Source organism: Chrysochloris asiatica, unplaced genomic scaffold (genome assembly GCF_000296735.1).
Source record: "Chrysochloris asiatica unplaced genomic scaffold, ChrAsi1.0 scaffold00089, whole genome shotgun sequence".
Lineage (NCBI taxonomy): Eukaryota > Metazoa > Chordata > Mammalia > Afrosoricida > Chrysochloridae > Chrysochloris > Chrysochloris asiatica.
In genome coordinates this window covers 8,897,154-8,915,090 of record NW_006408607.1, presented here as the reverse complement: position 1 = coordinate 8,915,090, position 17,937 = coordinate 8,897,154, and positions in this window count along the sequence as shown.

Below are 17,937 nucleotides of genomic sequence, written 5' to 3'. Positions count from 1 at the left end.
CTTGCAGTTCAAAAGGCTTTGCAGTCTGGTGCATTAATCCACAGAGTCACACCAGGACTCCTCATATACGAATAGATGCAGGAATTCACCAATTAAATGTGAAAATCTTTTGCTCTATCTCTAAGAAGCCTAAATAGCTCTGATAGCATACAGAGTTACAAGTAGGGTTAACAACAAGGTCAGCAGTTCGAATCTACCAGCTGCTCCATGAAAGGAAGATGAAGTTTTCTACAGCCTTAAAGATTTACAACCGCTGAAACCTAATACAGGGTCATGATGAGTCAGAACTGACTCCATGCACATAATTACAACTGCCACCATCTAAGAAGCCCTGGTTGATGACAGAATAGTTATAAGTGTCAGGAGTCAAAACCTACCAGCCATTCAGCAGGAGCAAGATATGACAGTTTGCTTCCAGAAAGATTTCCAACCTTGGAAACCCTATTCCAACTCAAGCGGCGCTATGAGTTACAATAGACTCACTGACTGTGGGTTTGTTTGCACTATTTTACTCTTTGCAATTCCCTGCATACTCTACTATACACATTTTATTATGGAATAAATGAGTTCAAGCCTCTTTATGTCATGGACTAGGTGAAAGAAAATGACCAAAATATAAGTATAATACCAAGCAGGGGAAAAAAACAGTCAATTCCCTGTCTCTAAAGTAGAAAAACACAGAAATATTATCACTTGCTGTTAATTAAAAATGCCAGCTCTGTCTATAAATCAGTTGTGTAAGGAACTTTCCATTTAAATTGAGACATCCATCTCTAGAAGAGAATCCCATTGGGAAAGGGTCCTCTGGCTCCAAATGCACTCCCGTGTATCTCCTTGGGCAGTCAGAGATAATTATCTACTCCACAGGATGGGTAGAATAAATAAAGGTTAAATGATTATCAAAATGTGACCAACATCTGAGCAAACAGCATGCACCTTGGCAGGAGGGATTTCAGAATTAAGGCAAATCACAGCCAACTGTGGAAATAAACTTGTCAGACACAGGCTGGTGCTGGGATCCTAGCTACAAACCTTCTCCTGGGTTTGCTCCAGAGAATAATTCCAGTGGTTCACCAGCACCTGACCCAATACTTCCTAAGGCTGTTTGTAATGTTGGTCTCCTGCCAAGATGTACATGATTCTAAATGTCATCACAGTTGATGGTTTCTGAACTTTCAAGTGCTCATTGGAGGGAGCTGGGTTTGGAAAGTACAGTCATCTTTGTATAATTTAAGCATGAGTTCTGAGAAGAAAAGAATGTCTAAGCTGTAAATATCCACAGTTAAGCCAGGGGGGAGATATTTTGAACAGATAGTACTGAAAGAGATGGGATGGGGTCTCTCTTAAGGGAAGAGAGTGAAGTAGGCTTATTGTATATGAAGAGCATGGATTCTATTATTCAGTCCACACAACAACCGTATACTGTAGGCCCTAATATCATCCCCATTTTACAAAGAAACTATGATAAGAGAAACTAAGGCACTCTCCCAAGGCCACACAGCCAGGAAATGGCAAAGCTGAGATTATATCCCCAGGTGGCAGCTAAGAAAGCTCCCTCTGAACAGCAATGCCACAGTGCCACCCCATGGGCCTGCTAGACAATGAAATGTAGCCAAATAAGAATCCACATAAGAATTTAAATCCAGGAATGAAGAACATTAAAAAAGACTGAGGCTAAATTGTGGTTCCATTTAAACAGGGTTTCAAACCAGTTCATTCCAGTTCGACCCCCTGCTGAAAATTTAGATTTTAACCCAGATAATTCAGAATCACATTCTACATTTTAACAAGGTCTCCAGGATTTTTAAGAATCATCAGGGAATCCTATTAAATTACAGATTCTAATTTAGCACTCCTAATGTGGTGCTGTGGGTTAATGCTCCAGACTGCAGAGTCCTTTGAACTGCAAGGTCCACAGTTCAAGCTCACCAGCTCCTCCTTGAAAACCCTATACAGGGTCACTATGGGTCAGAACTGACTCGGCAGCACTTAACAACAACAACAATTTACTGCAAAGGTTAGGAGCAAAGAGGAAGGACCAGTAGTTGGAAAGGATGGCCTTGGTGATATAAATGATGCTGGAGAACACATGATAGAATTCTGCAAAATCAATGATTTGTTCATTTCAAATACCTTCTTTAGACTATAAGAGATGACTATATACATTGTCTCTACCAGATGGAATACATAGAAATCAAATTGACTACATCTGCTGAATGAGACGATGGAAAAGCTCCATATCATTAGTAAAAACAAGGCCAGGGGCAGACTGTGGAACAGACCATCAATTGCTCATATGCACATTCAAACTGAAGCTGAAGAAAATGAAAACAAGTCTATAAGAGCCAAAATACGACCTTGAATATATCCCACCTGAATTAAGAGATCATCTGAATAGATTTGATACATTAAACACTAAAGACCAAAGAGCAGAAGAGTTGTGGGATGACATCAAGAATATCATACATGAAGAATGCAAAAAGTCATTGAGAAGACAAGAAATAAGGAAAAGATCAAAATGGATGTCAGAAGAGACACTGAAATTTGCTCTCCAGCATAGAGATGCTATAGTAAATAGAAGAAATGAGGAAGTCCAAGAGCTGAACAGAAAATTTCAAAGATTAGCTCTAGAAGATAAAGCCAAATATTACAACAAAATGTGCAAAGATCTGAAATCAGAAGACCAAAAAGGAAGAACACACTCAGCATTTTTCAAGCTGGGGGAACTGAAGAAAAAATTTAAGCTTCGATTTTCATCATTGAAAGATTCTCTGGGCAAATTATTGAATTATGCAGAAAGCATCAAGGGAAGATGGAAGGAATATACAGAGTCACTATACCAAAAGGAAATGGTTAATGTTCAACCGTTTCAAGAGGTAGCATAAGATCAAGAGCCAATGATACTGAAGGAGGAAGTCCAAGGTGCTTTGAAGGAATTGGCAAAGAACAAGGCACCAGGAATTGATGGAATAAAAATTGAAATCTTTCAAGAAAGTGAGGCGGCACAGAAGGTACTCACTCATCTATGCCAAGAAATTTTGAAGACAACTATCTGGCCAACTGATTGAAAGCGATCCATATTTGTGCCCATTCCAAAGAGAGGTGACCCAACGGAATGCGGAAATCATCAGACAATATCTTTGATATCCCATGCGAGTAAAGTTTTACCAAAGGTAATACAGAAATGGCTGCAAGAATACATTGACAGAGGACTTCTTTCAAGCCGGATTCAGAAGAGGCTGTGGAACAAGGGTTATCATTGCTGATGTCCGATGGATCTTGGCTGAAAGCAGACAATATCAGAAAGCTATTTACCTGTGCTTTGTTGACTATGCTTTTATTGTGTGGATTATAATAAGCTAGTGACAACATTGCAAAGTATGAGTATTCCAGAACACTTAATTGTGCTCATGAGAAACCTGTACATGGACCAAGATGCAGTTGTTTGAACATAACATGAGAACATTGAATGGTTTAAAATTAAGAAAGGTGTGCAACAAGGTTGCATTCTTTTGCCATACTTATTCAACCTGTATGCTGAGCAAAGACTCAGAGAAGCTGGGTTATATGAAGGAAAACGTGGCAACAGGATTGGAGGAAGACTCATTAACAACCTGCAATATGCAGATAATACAACTTTGCTTGCTGAAAGTGAAGAGGACGTAAAATATTTACTGATGAAGATCAAAGAGCACAGCCTTTTGTATGGATTACATCTCAATGTAAAGAAGACAAAAATACTCACCACTGGACCAATAAACAACATTCTTATCAATGGAGAAAAGATTAAAGTTGTCAAGGACTTCATTCTTCTTGGAACAACTATCAACACTCACGGAAGCAGCAGTCAAGAAATCAAATGGTGTATTGCATTAGGCAAATCTGCTGCACAAGACCTTTTTAAAGTGTTGAAGAGCAAAGATGTCAGCTTGAGAACTAAGGTGCACCTGACCCAAGCCATGGTATTTTCAATAACCTCATGTGCATGCAAAAGCTGAACAATGCATAAGGAAAACTGTAGAAGAACTGATACTTTTGAGTTATGGTATTGGAGGAGAATATTGAAAGTGCCATGGGCTGCCAAAAGAACCAATAGATCCGTTTTGGAAGAAGTGCAGCCAGAGTGCTCCTTGGAGGCCAAGATGGCCAAACTTAGTCTCTCATACATCGGACATATTGTCAGTAGGGACCAGTCACTGGAGAAGGATATCATGTTTGGTAAGGTAGAGGGTCAGAGAAAAAGAGGAAGACCCCCAACGAAATGGATTGGCCAAGTGGTAACATCGATGGACTCAAGCGTGGCAACAGTAGTGATGTTGGCCCATGATCGGGCAATGTTTCGTTCTGCTGTGCATAAGGTCACTATGAGTTGGTACCAATTCGATGGCACCTAACAACAACAACATATTTGGGGTGAAAATGCAAATTATCAGCAAGATGTTGGACTGGAATGAACCAGTTTGAAACTCAATGTTTAAATATATACAAATGCTAGACAAGTTGGACAATGAATAAGGAAGATTTGTCGATATCAAACAGAAAGAAATAAAGTAGACATTATTTTTTTAAAGTAATCTAATATGAAATGGCTCCAAAAGTTCATGCAAATATGGAAATAAAAGATAATGGAATTTTTTCATGAACTTTGGAAGTTCCCTCATATAACATACACAGGGTCACTACAAAGTAGAACCTACTCAATGGCATCTAACAACAACAATAGTACATTGGAAAGTAGAGGATGGAGAGGTGGTAGAAAATGTGCGAATGCTACATTTTTATGACAGACTCTGAAATTCCTAATGTGGTTTTGAAAAGTTATAACTCCAATTTCATAATATTTTTCATTATCTGTTTTTTAAATTGAGTGAAATCTTAGAGATAAACTAACCATGATTTTTTAAAAGATGTGTTTAAAATTCCATTTTGTTCATTTTATTTTTCTTAAGTTCAAATCAAACGAAATTTAATTTAATTGTATTAAACAATACCAATAATGCAAATTTCCTATTTTTAATATGTAATACATTGATAAGGAGCTGCCAGAAATTCAAGATGGATTTGGAAGAGCAAATGGAATAAGGGATATCATTCCAGATATCAGATAAATCTTGGCTGAAAGCAGATAATAATAAAAAGATATTTGTCTGTGTTTTATTGAATATGCAAAGGCATTTGGCTGTGTGCATTATAGTAAATTATAGATAACTTTGGTAAGAATTGGAATTCCAGAACATTTCATTGTGCTCATGCAGAACCTGCACAGAGACCAAGAGACAGTTGTTCAAACAGAACAAAGGGATACCATGTGGTTAAAATCAAGAAAGGTATGTTTCAGGCTTATATCCTTTCACCATATTTATTCAAGCTGTATGCTGAGCAAATAAGAAGAAAAGCTGAACTATATGAAGAAGAACATGGCACCAGGATTGGAAGAAGTCTCATCAACAAACTGTGATACAAAGATAATGCAAGCTTTCATCTGAAAGCAAAGAGGACTTAAAGCACTTACTGATGATCAAAGAACACAGCCTCCAGTATGGATTACAACTATAAGCAATATCTATCACAATAAAGGGAGAAGAGACTGAAGTTGTCAGGATTTCATTTTCTTGGATCCGCAATCAATATCCATGGAAGCAGTAGTCAAGAATTCAAATGATATATTGCATTGTGTAAACCTTCTGTAAAATGTATCTTTAAAGTGCTAAAAAGCAAAGATGTCACTTTGAAGACTAAGGTGCACCTGACCCAAGTTATGGGATTTTCAATATACCTGTGAAAGTTGGACAATGAATAAGGAAGATCAAAGAATTGATGCCTTTGAATTATGTGTTGTGGTTGCTGTTGATGTTGGATTTTTAAGGTGCCATCAAGTCACTTCTAACTCATAGTGGCATTGCATAACCAAACAAAATACTGCCTGATCATGCACCATCCTAACAATTGTTGGTAGGCTTGAGCCCAATACAGTTGCCACTGTACCAGCTGATCTCTTTTTCACTGACCCTCCACTTCTCCAAGGACTGGTCCCTCCTGACAATATGTGTGAAATATGACAGATGAAACCTCATCATCCTAGCTTCCTCGGAGCATTCTGTCTGTAAATCTTCCAACATGATTTGTTTTTCTGGCAGTCCGTGGTATCTTTAGTATTCTTCTCCAACACCTTAGAATTCTTCTCCAACTCAAAGGTATCAATTCTTCTATGGTCTTCCTTATTCACTGTCCAACTTTCACATGCATATGAGGCTATTGAAAATACCATGGCTTGGGTCACATGCAATTTCATCCTCAAAATGACCTCTTTACTCTTGAACATTTTGAAAAGGTCTTGTGCAGCAGATTTGCCTAATTTAATGTGTTATTTGATTTCTGATTCTACGTGCGCTGACAGTGGATCCAATCTTTACTACATTTTCATGATGTTATTTATTTGTCCAGCGGTGAGGATTTGTGTTTTCTTTACATTGAAGTGCAATCCATACTGAAGGCTGTGGTCTTTGATCTTCATCAGTATTTTAAGTCTTCTTCATATTCAGCAAGCAAGGTTGTACCATCTGCATATCACAGGTTGTTCATGAGTCTTCCTCCAATCCTGATACCATGTTCTTCTTCATATAGTTCAGTTTCTTGGATTACTTACTCAGCATACAGATTGAATAAATATGTGAAGGAATACAACCCTGGAGCACACCGTTCCTGATTTTAAACCATTCAATGTCCACTTATTCTGTTCACATGACTGCTTCTTGTTCTATATACTCTTGTTCTCATGACCACAATTAAGTGTTCTGGAATACCTATTCTTCACAATCTTATCTATGGCTTCTTATGATCCACTCAGTAGAAAGTCTTTCCATAGGCAATAAAGCCCAGGTAAACATATTTCTGGTATTATCTGCTTTCAACCAAGATTCCTGACATCAGCAATAATAGCCTTCATCTCACATCCTCATCTCAATCCAGGTTAAACCTCTGGCAATTCCCTTTCAATGTAGCCATTTTTTATTTATCTTTTGCAAACTTTTACTTGCATGTGATATTATGATACTGCCTGATAATGTCTGAATTCCACTGGGTCACCTCTCTTTGGAATGGGCACAAATAATTGATCTAATCAAATCAGCTATCTTCCAAATTTCTTGGCATAGATGAGTGAATGCCTCCAGTATTGCATCAGTTTATTGAAAGATTTCAATTTGTATTCTATCAATTCCCAGTACCTTGTTCTTTGCCAATGACTTCAGGGAGCCTTGGATGTCTTCCTTCACTATTATTGGCTCTCGATCATATGCTATCTCTTGAATTGTTAAAAGTCGACATTTTTGTTGTTGTTGTTGTTGTTGTTTTTGGCACAGTGACTCTGTGTTCCTTTTATCTTCTTTTGATCCTTTCTGTATCATTCAATATTTTGCCCACAGAATCTTTCAATACTGCAAGTTTAGGCTAGAAGTTTTTCTTCAGTTTCTTCAGCTTGATAAATGCTGGGTATGGTCTTCCCTTTAGGTTTTCTAACTCTAGGTCTTTGCACATTTCATTATCATTTTTTACTTTGTCTTTTCTAACAGATCTTTGAATTTTTCTGTTCATCTCTTTTACCTCCTTATTTCTTCCATTTGTTTTAATTTCTGCAAACTGGAGAGCAAGTTTCACACCAAAACATCCATTTTGGTCTTTTCCTTCATTATTGTCTTCTTTTGCTTTTTTCCTGTATGAAATTCTTGATATTATCCTACAAATCTTCTGGTCTTTGGTCATTAGTGTCAAATATATCAGATCTGTTCTTGAAATGATCTTTAAATTCAATTGGGGCATGTTGAGGGTCATATGTTTGCTCTCATGGACTTGTTTTTAATTATCTTCAGTTTCAACCTGAACTTGCATATGAACAATTGATGGTCTGTTTCACTGTCTTCCCCTGGCTTTTTTTTTTTTTTTGGCTGATAATATGGAGTTTTCCACTGTCTTTTTCCACAGATGTAGTCAATTTGATTTTGTGTTATTTCCTCTGGTGAGGTCCATGTGTATAGTCTTTTATATTGTTTAAAGAAGGTATTTGCAATGAAGAAGTCATTGGTCTTGCAAAATTCTAAAATATGATCTCTAGCATCATTTCTATCACCTGGGCCATATTTTCCGACTACTGATCCTTCCTCTTTGTTTCCAGTTTTCCCATTCCAATCACCAGTGATAATTAAAACATCTTGATTGTGTGTTTGATCAGTTTTAGACTAAAGAAGTTGGTAGAATTCAATTTCATCATCACTGGATTTAGTGGTTGGTATGTAAATTTGAATAATTGTGGTATTAACTGGTCAGACTTGTTGTTGTTATTAAGAGCTGTCGAGTCAATTCCAATTCATAGTGACCCTGTATAGGGTTTCCAAAGAGCAGCTGGTGAGTTTGAACCACTGACCTCGCAGTTCAAACTGACTTTGCAGTCCAGCACATTGGCCCACAGTGCCACACCAGGTCTGCGTTGTAGACGTGTAGATATTATCTTATCACAGACAGCATTGTACTTCAAGATAGATCTTGAAATGTTCTTTTTGACAATTAATGTGGTACCATTCTTCTTCAATTTGTCATTCCTGGCATAGTTGGAGAAGAATATTAAAGACTCTGCACTGCCAGAAGAATAAAGAAATCTGTGTTGATAGAAGTACAACCAATATGCTTCATAGAAGCCAGGATGGCAAGCCTGTCTCTCATACATTTTGGACATGTTATCAGGAGGGACCAGTCAGGAGAGAAGGCCTTCATACTTGGTACAGTGTTAGCAAAAAATCAGACCCTCAATGAGATGGGTTGACATAGTGGATGAAACCATGGGATCCAACATAACATTTTGAACTGTTACAAACAGGGTCAATATGTGTTATAATCAAATTGAAGACACCCAACAACAACAGACATAGACTAATATATGAAAACATGTTTATCTGATGTGAATGATGCTAATTCCTTAATGATAGTGTTTGGGGACATTTTTATTATTTTTATTTCTGTTTTTCTATTGTTAAATACAAAGGTAAGACAAAAGGCATGTATACTATTAGGATACCAGTTCATACATGCACAGGTTTATTCCAAACAAAATGTGTTGAAACATGTCTCTGTAATAAACGGATGGCTGCAGACAAGTTCTGTCAGTAACACACTTGTCTTTTTCTCTTTAGGGTGCCTTATTCCAAATGGCTAAACTTGATAGGTTTTCTCAAAGGACACAGGATGATCACAGGGATTTATTAGGAAGAAAATTGAAAACTGCAGTGGTGAGAAAAAGGCCAGGAAAGTTTTTCTGAAGAATTTTTTCCATCACAACCATTCATCTGCTCATTCTTTGAGATTGACAAGAGCTATCCTATAAGAATTTCATTGGGAAACCTTACCCTATTCACCCGACAGCTCTGATCTTACCCCTTGAAACTTTTTTTTTTCAAGTTTCAATTTTTAAATTTTTTTAAAAATTTAAACTTGCCCCTTTAAACTTTTTATTGTGAATTGGAAAGGTTGACAGAGGAGAGCCAAGGTTTAAAGAATTGCATTGCACAATTCCATACACATTTTGTTTTATGTTATTGATTGCAGTCCCCACAGTATAACATCACTCATCCCATTTCCTCTCTATGGTTCTTATTTCCTCTCCTTCGTCTTTCTTAACCCTTATGAACTTGGTCTTTGGGTAAATTCTGTCATTTTTATCTCAAATGGTTTATGTCGTAAGGTGTGCAAACCACCCTAGTATTATTTTTCCTCTTAAAGAGGTATATGTTGTTTGGCTGAAAAGTGAGCCATGGGGGTGAGTTCACTTCCAGATCTGAAGAATGACTCAGGGCCATAGAATAGGGGTTTCCGTAGTTCAGACTATTCTTTTGTTCCCAAAATTCAAAGAGAATTTAAAGGAAACATGATATGAGACTCTAAGAATGCCATAATTGCTATTTTTAGATGGTATAAATCAAAGAACACAGACTTCTTTGGGGAAGGGTTAGAGAGATGCAAATCATCTTCAGAGATTTGTAGATCTAAATGATATTTGTTGAGAAATAATAGCTTGTCACTTTAAGATTTTTGTTTAATAAAGGTTTCTATGATTTTATAGGAGTTTATGGATATTATCTTATCACAGACAGTGGTTGGCACTGTAGGATAAGCACTGGACTGCTGACCACAAGGTCGGTGATTCAAACCCACCAGCAGCAATTCAGAAGCCCTATACAGCATCACTGTGAGTCAAAACCAACTCAATGGCACTTAGCAACATGATTTTGCAGCAATACATTTTGACATATCCTGCATTTATTGAGCACTTATAATACAACAAGATGTGTTCTTGTCTCTATAAATACAGCACAAACACAAACCACTCAGGATAAACAAGGACATATATCTTTCTTTATGTGACTTTATTATTTTTGTTGTTGAGAATCTACATAGCAGAACATAGGATTCAACATTTTCCACATGTACATTTCAATGGTACTGATGACATTCCTCAAGTTGTGCACACAAACATTCTCAGCCTTTTTTCTGAATTGTCGCTCCCTCATTAGCTTCAAGCCACTGCCCCTTAGGTTCATCTCTAATCTTTCAAGTTGCTGTTGTCAATTTGATCTTATCTAGATCTTCAAAAGTGGTACTGTAGGATAAGCACTGGACTGCTAATTACAAGGTCGGCACTTAAAATCCAGAAGTGGGTTTCAGAAACCCTATCAGGGTGACTATAATTTGGATCTGATACAACAGCACTAAACAACAAGAAGATCTTAAATGAGCGCAATGCTTGAGACATACTTGACTCTTTAAGCTGAATGATTGTTTAGTTTTAAGAAACCTTCAGGGGTATTTTTGGTTTATGGTTTTAAAATTATCTCATGGCAATAGTTTCAGGTATTTCTCAATCTTCCATTGCTCCAGAAAGTCTGGACTCCATGTGAAACTTCTGCCCCAGAAGGGGAGAAGGAAAATAGGTATATAAGCACCTACTCAAATGGAGAGAATATTAAAGTTGTCAAGGATTTCATTCTTCTTAGATTAGCAATACAGATCCATGGAGCAGCAGTCAGTAATCAAGCAGCATGTTGCATTGGACAAATCAGCTGCAAAAGAGTGCTGTAACATTTTAAAAAGCAAAGATATCATTTTATGTTTGACTCAAGGCATGATATTTACAATCAGCTCATATGTATGCAAAAGTTGGACAGTGAAAAACGGAAGAATTGATGCATTTGGTGCTGGCAAAGAATTTTTGATGTACAGTGGCCTGCCAGAACAATGAAGAAATTGATCTTAAAAGAAATATAATCAGAATAGTCCTTAGATATGAAGACAGTAAGACCTCAATTCACTTACTTTGGACAAGTCATCAGAAAAGATGAATTACTACTAAAGGAAATGTTTGGTAAAGCAGAGAATCAGCAAAAACAAGGATGGGTTGACACAATACCACAACTATAGACACAGACATACACACAATCATGACGATGACATAGAAGTGGGAAGACTTTACTCCATTATTCAGAACACCATGAGTCAGAGCCAATTCAGTGCAAGTCACAACAACCACAACAATGTCCAGTAATGTAGAATGAGTCAGAATACAGGGTGATGGAGGGTGAGGCTGTTTTCACTAGAATCATCAAGAAAACCTCTCCAAGGTAGTCACATTTATGTAGAAAACTGAATGAAGTACAAGAAGGTGCCAAGCAAGGGCCTGAAGAAAAACATCCTTTGAAGGAAGGAAAGCTGATACAAACGTCCTGAGGCAAAAGGATATATAGCAAAATGGATTGGCCAAGTGGCAGCATCAATGGACTCAAGCGTGGCAACAGTAGTGAGGTTGGCCCAGGATCGGGCAGTGTTTCGGTCTGCTGTGCCTAAAGTAGCTATGGGTGGGCACCAACTCGATGGCACCTAACAACAACAACAACAATAAATATCTAGATTTAGTAAAATCTCATTCTAAAGTTTGGAGTCCTGGTGTGGCGCTGTAGGTTAATGTGCTAAACTGCAAAGTTGATTTGAACTGCAAGGTTGGCAGTTCAAACTCACCAGCTGTTCCTCAGAAATCCTATACAGGGTCACTATGGGTCAGAACCGACTCGATGGCACTTAACAACAACAAGTCCTAAAGTTAAAAGGAGCTCTGGTAGCATGTTGTTGTTGTCAGGTGCCACCGAGTCAGAACCGACTCTTAGTGACCCCATGCACAGCAGAATGAAACAATGTCCAATCCTGGGCCAACCTCACTACCCCTGTCACACTTGATGCCATCAATTATGCCACCTGGCCAATCCATTTCATTGGGGGTCTTCCTCTTTTTATCTGACCTTCCATCTTACCCAGCATGACATCCTTCTCCAGCGACTGTTCCCTCCTGACAACATGTCCAAAATATGAGAGACAAAGTTTAGCTATCTTGGCCTCCAAGGAGCACTCTGGCTGCACTTCTTCCAAAACAGATCTATTGGTTCTTTTGGCAGTCCATGGCACTTTTAGTATTCTCCTCCAACACCACAACTCAAAGCCATCAATTCTTCTACAATCTTCCTTATTCACTGTCCAGCTTTCACACCCATATGAGGTTATTGAAAATACCATGGCTTTGGTCAGGTGTACCTTAGTCCTCAAGGTGACATCTTTGCTCTTCATCTGGTAGCAAAGTGGGTTACAAGTTGGGCTGCTAACCACAAGGTCAGCAGTTTGAATCTATCAGTTGCTCAGTGGAAAAAGGATGAGGAGGATTTCTACTCCCTTAAAGATTTATAGCCTTAGAAACCATATACAGGGTTGCTATGAATTGGACCACCATCAACCAGTCCTTAAAGCTTTCAATCTTAAACTAAGCATTCAGTAAATCAATGGTCTGTTCAATTCCATGCTATATATGGACTCCTGGTGTGGCATGGTAGCATCAGCATTGGGCTGCGAACCACAAGGTCAGCAGTTCAAACTTACCTCCTAGGAAATCCTATACAAGGTAGATATGTGTCAGAACTGAATGGACAGCACTTAACAACAACATATAGTGTATTGGTGGTATCCAAGTTAGAAGTAGTATTCATTTTTTTTCTACTGTTGTCTTTTCTTCCACTCCTGTCCTCATATAGCATCCTCTGTACACTTGGATCAGAGAGTGTATCATGTGCCAAGTACTGCAATTAGTAGATAACTGGTGTGTGTCTGTTCCCAGCTCAGTGATCATCCAAGTGGGGTGTGTTAAGTGCTTATTTAATTAAACTAATGGCAACATGGAAACTTTTATTGACATTAAACCCTTTTAAAAGTATCTGACAACCTGGCTAGAAGCATATATACTGTGTGAGTTTCCTTCATTAATGAGGCAATTAATCGTGAGAATTAGCAAACTTCATTGAGAACCAAGTGGGCTGCTAGGAAGACCGAGCTCTGGGCCTCTCTAGAAATCCCTAGTCAAAAAAGGCAGCACTCTGCGGTTGAGGAAGCCTAGTGTGATTGACAGCTCTGTTTATTGATTTTGGATTTTGAGAACAACTTCCAGGAGGTTGATATCCGCAAGTCAGAGGCAGAATTTGATGTGGCAGATGGGACCCTGAGGGAAAACCGCACCAGGAGGAGCACTGCAAAACCCCTTCCCTGACCTTGCAGGCAGGATAAGAGATGGTCTGCCTCTCATTTATATCAGGATCCATTACCACCAGACTGCAGTTTGAAGAAAATGACAGCCCAAAAGAGTGATGCTCTTTGGGAAAGGGGATGGGGGAAAATTAAGCTTCTTAAGTACAAACTTTCACCAGTTAGCATGTGCTGACTTCCAGGGAGATGACAGGAGCAAAACATCTAATGGCCAGGCTCACCCTGCATCCACAGTTTGGATTGTGTCATAGGTATCCAAGGTGTATGTGCATGTGGATACTCTCTTCCATATGTAAATAACTTCCAGCAGTGCTTCTGAGGATGTACCTTCGTCCAGAGGGCCCTTCCATACAGCACCACATCACCTGCCATCAGAGACAGATGGCGGGATGATTCAAAGTAAATAAACAGCAGTTAATTCCTGTCTCCTAAACCAGAGGTTCCCAGACACATTCGGGTAACGGAGTACTGAGAGTCATGGGGTTTAGCCACATGCAAAAATAATGATGTGTGTAATCCCGTTATACAAGGTAGGAAATGAGATTTCTAGTAGAAGACATGACATGACTATGTTATATGTTTGCAGAGTAAAATCACAACCAGAAACACACAGTAATAAAAACCAGCTGCTAACCTAAGAGGATGGCCTGCTTCTGGAAGAGTGGTTTGCATCAGCATCCTCTTGATACATGGTCATTTGCTTCCTCATCTCTTTGCATTTAGCTGCAGTTAACTACCTTGTTTAGTACTACCAAGTTATTTCCAACTCATAGTGACCTTGAATAGGGTTTCCAAGGAGCAGCTAGTGAGTTTGAACCACTGTTCAAACCGACCTTGCAGTCTAGTGCTTATCCTACAGAGCCGCACGAGGACTCCATTTAACATTGTGTTGTTGTTAAATGCCTACAAGTTGGTTCCAATTCATAGTGACCCTGTATAAGATTTCCAAGGAGCAACTGGTGAATTTGAACTGTCAACCTTTCAGGTCAAACCAACCTAGCGGTTCAGTGCATCACCCCACAGCACCAGCTGTCAAATTTTAAATTAGAAATTATGGGGGAAGAGGAGGAGGGAGACGGCTCTGGGTTAGTTTGCTGGTGTTGCCATAACAGAAATACCACAATTGGGTGACTTTAAAGAGCAAGAACTCATCTTCTCACAGTCCTGGAGGTTAGCAATTCAAATCACAGTATTGGTCATGTCAACTCCTTCTATGGAACTCTCCTAATTTCTGAAGTCAGGTGAAATTTCTGTGCTTATAGATGGGTTCTCATGAGGCAAATTCTTCACTTGTGAAAGTGTCTTTGTGCCAATTCTGCTCTTTGTACAAGATACCACATAGCAATTATTAGATTCCCCAGAGAGTGAAAATCTTTCATGTACTTGGCTGCTAACCAAAAATTGGTGATTTGAATCCACCCACAAGCATCACAAAAGAAAGGCCTGAGAGTTTACTTCTGAAAAATCAGGCATTGAAAACTGCATGTTTCTACTTTGACACAGATGGGTTGCCATGGGTCAGAATCAACATAATAGTAATTAGTTGATTTTAGAAGTGATTCAGTTTAATATCACTATTCTAGAAACCCTGTGCAGGGTTACTATGAGTTGGAACCGACTCCATGGTACTTAACAACAACAACAACTCTGGTACGGCCTGATAAACATAAACAAATAAAACCCCTATTTCTAGAGAACTAACAAGAACAGACAACAACCAGAGATTGATATATGAGGCAGCACTGCCTAGAACTCAATCATCAGGTGAAAGAGTCCAGAACAGAACAAAACTAAGAGAATGAATTCAGAGGCTCTAGGAGCTAAGTTTATGATCAAAACAATTACACTGTGAAAGAAGGTAAAAACATAGAAAACAAGCCTAAGAGCAAATGGTAGAGTATTTGAAATGGAAACATCCTCAATTGCTGACCAAGGAAAAGTTCAAAAATCAACCATCAGCTGAAAAGTTGATGCTTACAATTTTCTGGGATTCTCAAGGGCCTGTACTGGAACACTATAAAGTAAAAGATTCAACAATCAACATTGCTCATTATAGTGAGATGTTCCCAGAAGAGCTGAAGCCTAAACTTCAGATTAAATGTGGAGGGCTGCTATCCAAGGGCATTGTGATCTTCCATGGCAATGCACATCCACACACCTCTGCCCACACTGTTGACATTGTCCAAAAACTTTGTTTTGAAGTGTTAAAGCAACCCCCCTGTAGTCTTTATATTGTTCCATCAGATTTTCTCCTATTTGGTCCCATGAAAACAGCCCTTTGAGGATGAAGATTTACCTCTGATGAAGAAGTGAAGATAGCAGTGCATTCATGCCTCAATCTAAAACATTTTTTTATAAAGGAATATGAAAGCTTGTTGGCAGATGGAACAAGTGTTTGGAAAGCAAGGAGATTATGTTGAGAAATGATGTATTTGTCTTTTCTAAAAGTTGATTAAAGTAAATTCTACAGCCAAATAAAACAAACATATGAACAGAGATCCAGGTGGTAAGAAGGTCAGGTAGATTACAGGATAAAATAAACTCTTCTAAATGGAGGGAAACATTAAAAGAATATAGAGTAACCTATATTAAATTAATACTTATATAAAATTAATACTTCACAACATACCAAGAAAATGAAAATCCAAGAAGAACATGGAAACATTAAAACTATGAATAAACTGACAAGAAAGAACAAAAAGAACATGAACTAAGAACAGGAAGGCGTGCAGAACAATAAAACTAGCAGCAACACAAAAAAAAATTTAAAAACCTATTTCTAAACAGGGTGTCAATTACAGGTAGAAGGGTAAGGACTTCAACACATACTTTGGGGAGACACAATTCATTCCATAACAGTCCCCATTGTTAGATTCTGGAAGCAGAATATTGTCCAAAGTGGCCAGTGGGAGCAAAGTGTCAGGCTCACACCTCTGCTCTAAATGGGCCTCTTCTCCTCTTGCCTATCACCACCTCTTGGCCCCAACTCTTCCCTAATAAACTCTAAAGGGAGTGGAAGAAGTAACTGGGATTACAGCCGAGAACTCAGGTTGTTCAACAAATCCATCTCTCCATCTTTTGAGTTAATCAGATTGAATCTGAGCACAAGGATGTCTAATTATACTACATTTGCCCACCATCTCTTAGTCCCTCTCTTCCCATGAATCTAGGTGCCTCAGCTGCTCCCTCTCTCTATGTCCCCATCTCTGCCTCCATCTCTAGAGTCCCTGCTTCTCTGGATAGGGTCCCACATTCGACTTGTGCTCTTCTCCCTTAATGGTCCTAGTGTCCTTTATTTCTGTACTGTAAGATTAACTATTCCCCTGTTTTTGTTACGAAATTCCTACCTTTGCAATTGTGACAGTCACAATTAGTCATGATAACAATTATTCACTACTGAATCATAAGAATTTTATCCCCATCTCTTTTAACTAGACCCATCTTGACAAGATGAAAACTATTCAGTGGTGAGTCTTTCTATCCCTACACACAATTAAACTAAACCCCCCCTAGAAACCTTATAAACCAGTCACTTTGTGCCTTTATATCCCCCTCATTTTAGGTAGTCAATGTCTAAGTTGCCCAACCTTATCTGCCCTGTGTACAGAGTGGATAGCATTGATATTTGATGTGAAGACTCCTTCCCTCTCTGTTAGCATGAGTAGAGCTACTACCTCCATAAGTGCAGGTCAAGTTCATCAAATTGTAGCAATTTACCCTCGTTTCTGTTATCAAAAATTATTTTGTTCTTTTTTTGGTAATAGTATTTGACACTTAACAAAAGATTAATTGCCAACAGCACAGTCTTTACTGGCTTATCACTCTCAGCTAATCACATTTATCTTTCTATAACTTGGCTCATCTGAAAAATGGTAATAGTAATAAAATATGTCCAAAGAGGTTTAAATTACATACCCCTGACAAAATAACTAAATAATACATGTGTCAGTGTCATGGGAACAAGAAAGCAACGTGCATGTACGAATAATCACACCTTACCTTGCATTGTAGGTGAAGAAGAATATAGGTAGTATCTATGGAGAAAAACCACCACTTGTCTGTCAGTTTGTTGTACTGTAGTGGCTTGTGAGTTGCTGTGATTCTGTATTCTATGCCAGTGGTATTTTAAATACCACCAGGGTCACCCATGGTGGACAGGTTTCAGATGAGCTTCCAGACAAAGACAGACTAGGAAGAAGGAGAGACGAACTACTTCAGAATATTCAGTCACTGAAAACCTTATGAATAGCAGAGAAACACTATCAATTATAGTGCCAGAAAATGAACCCCTCAAGTTGGAAGGCACTCAAAATGTGA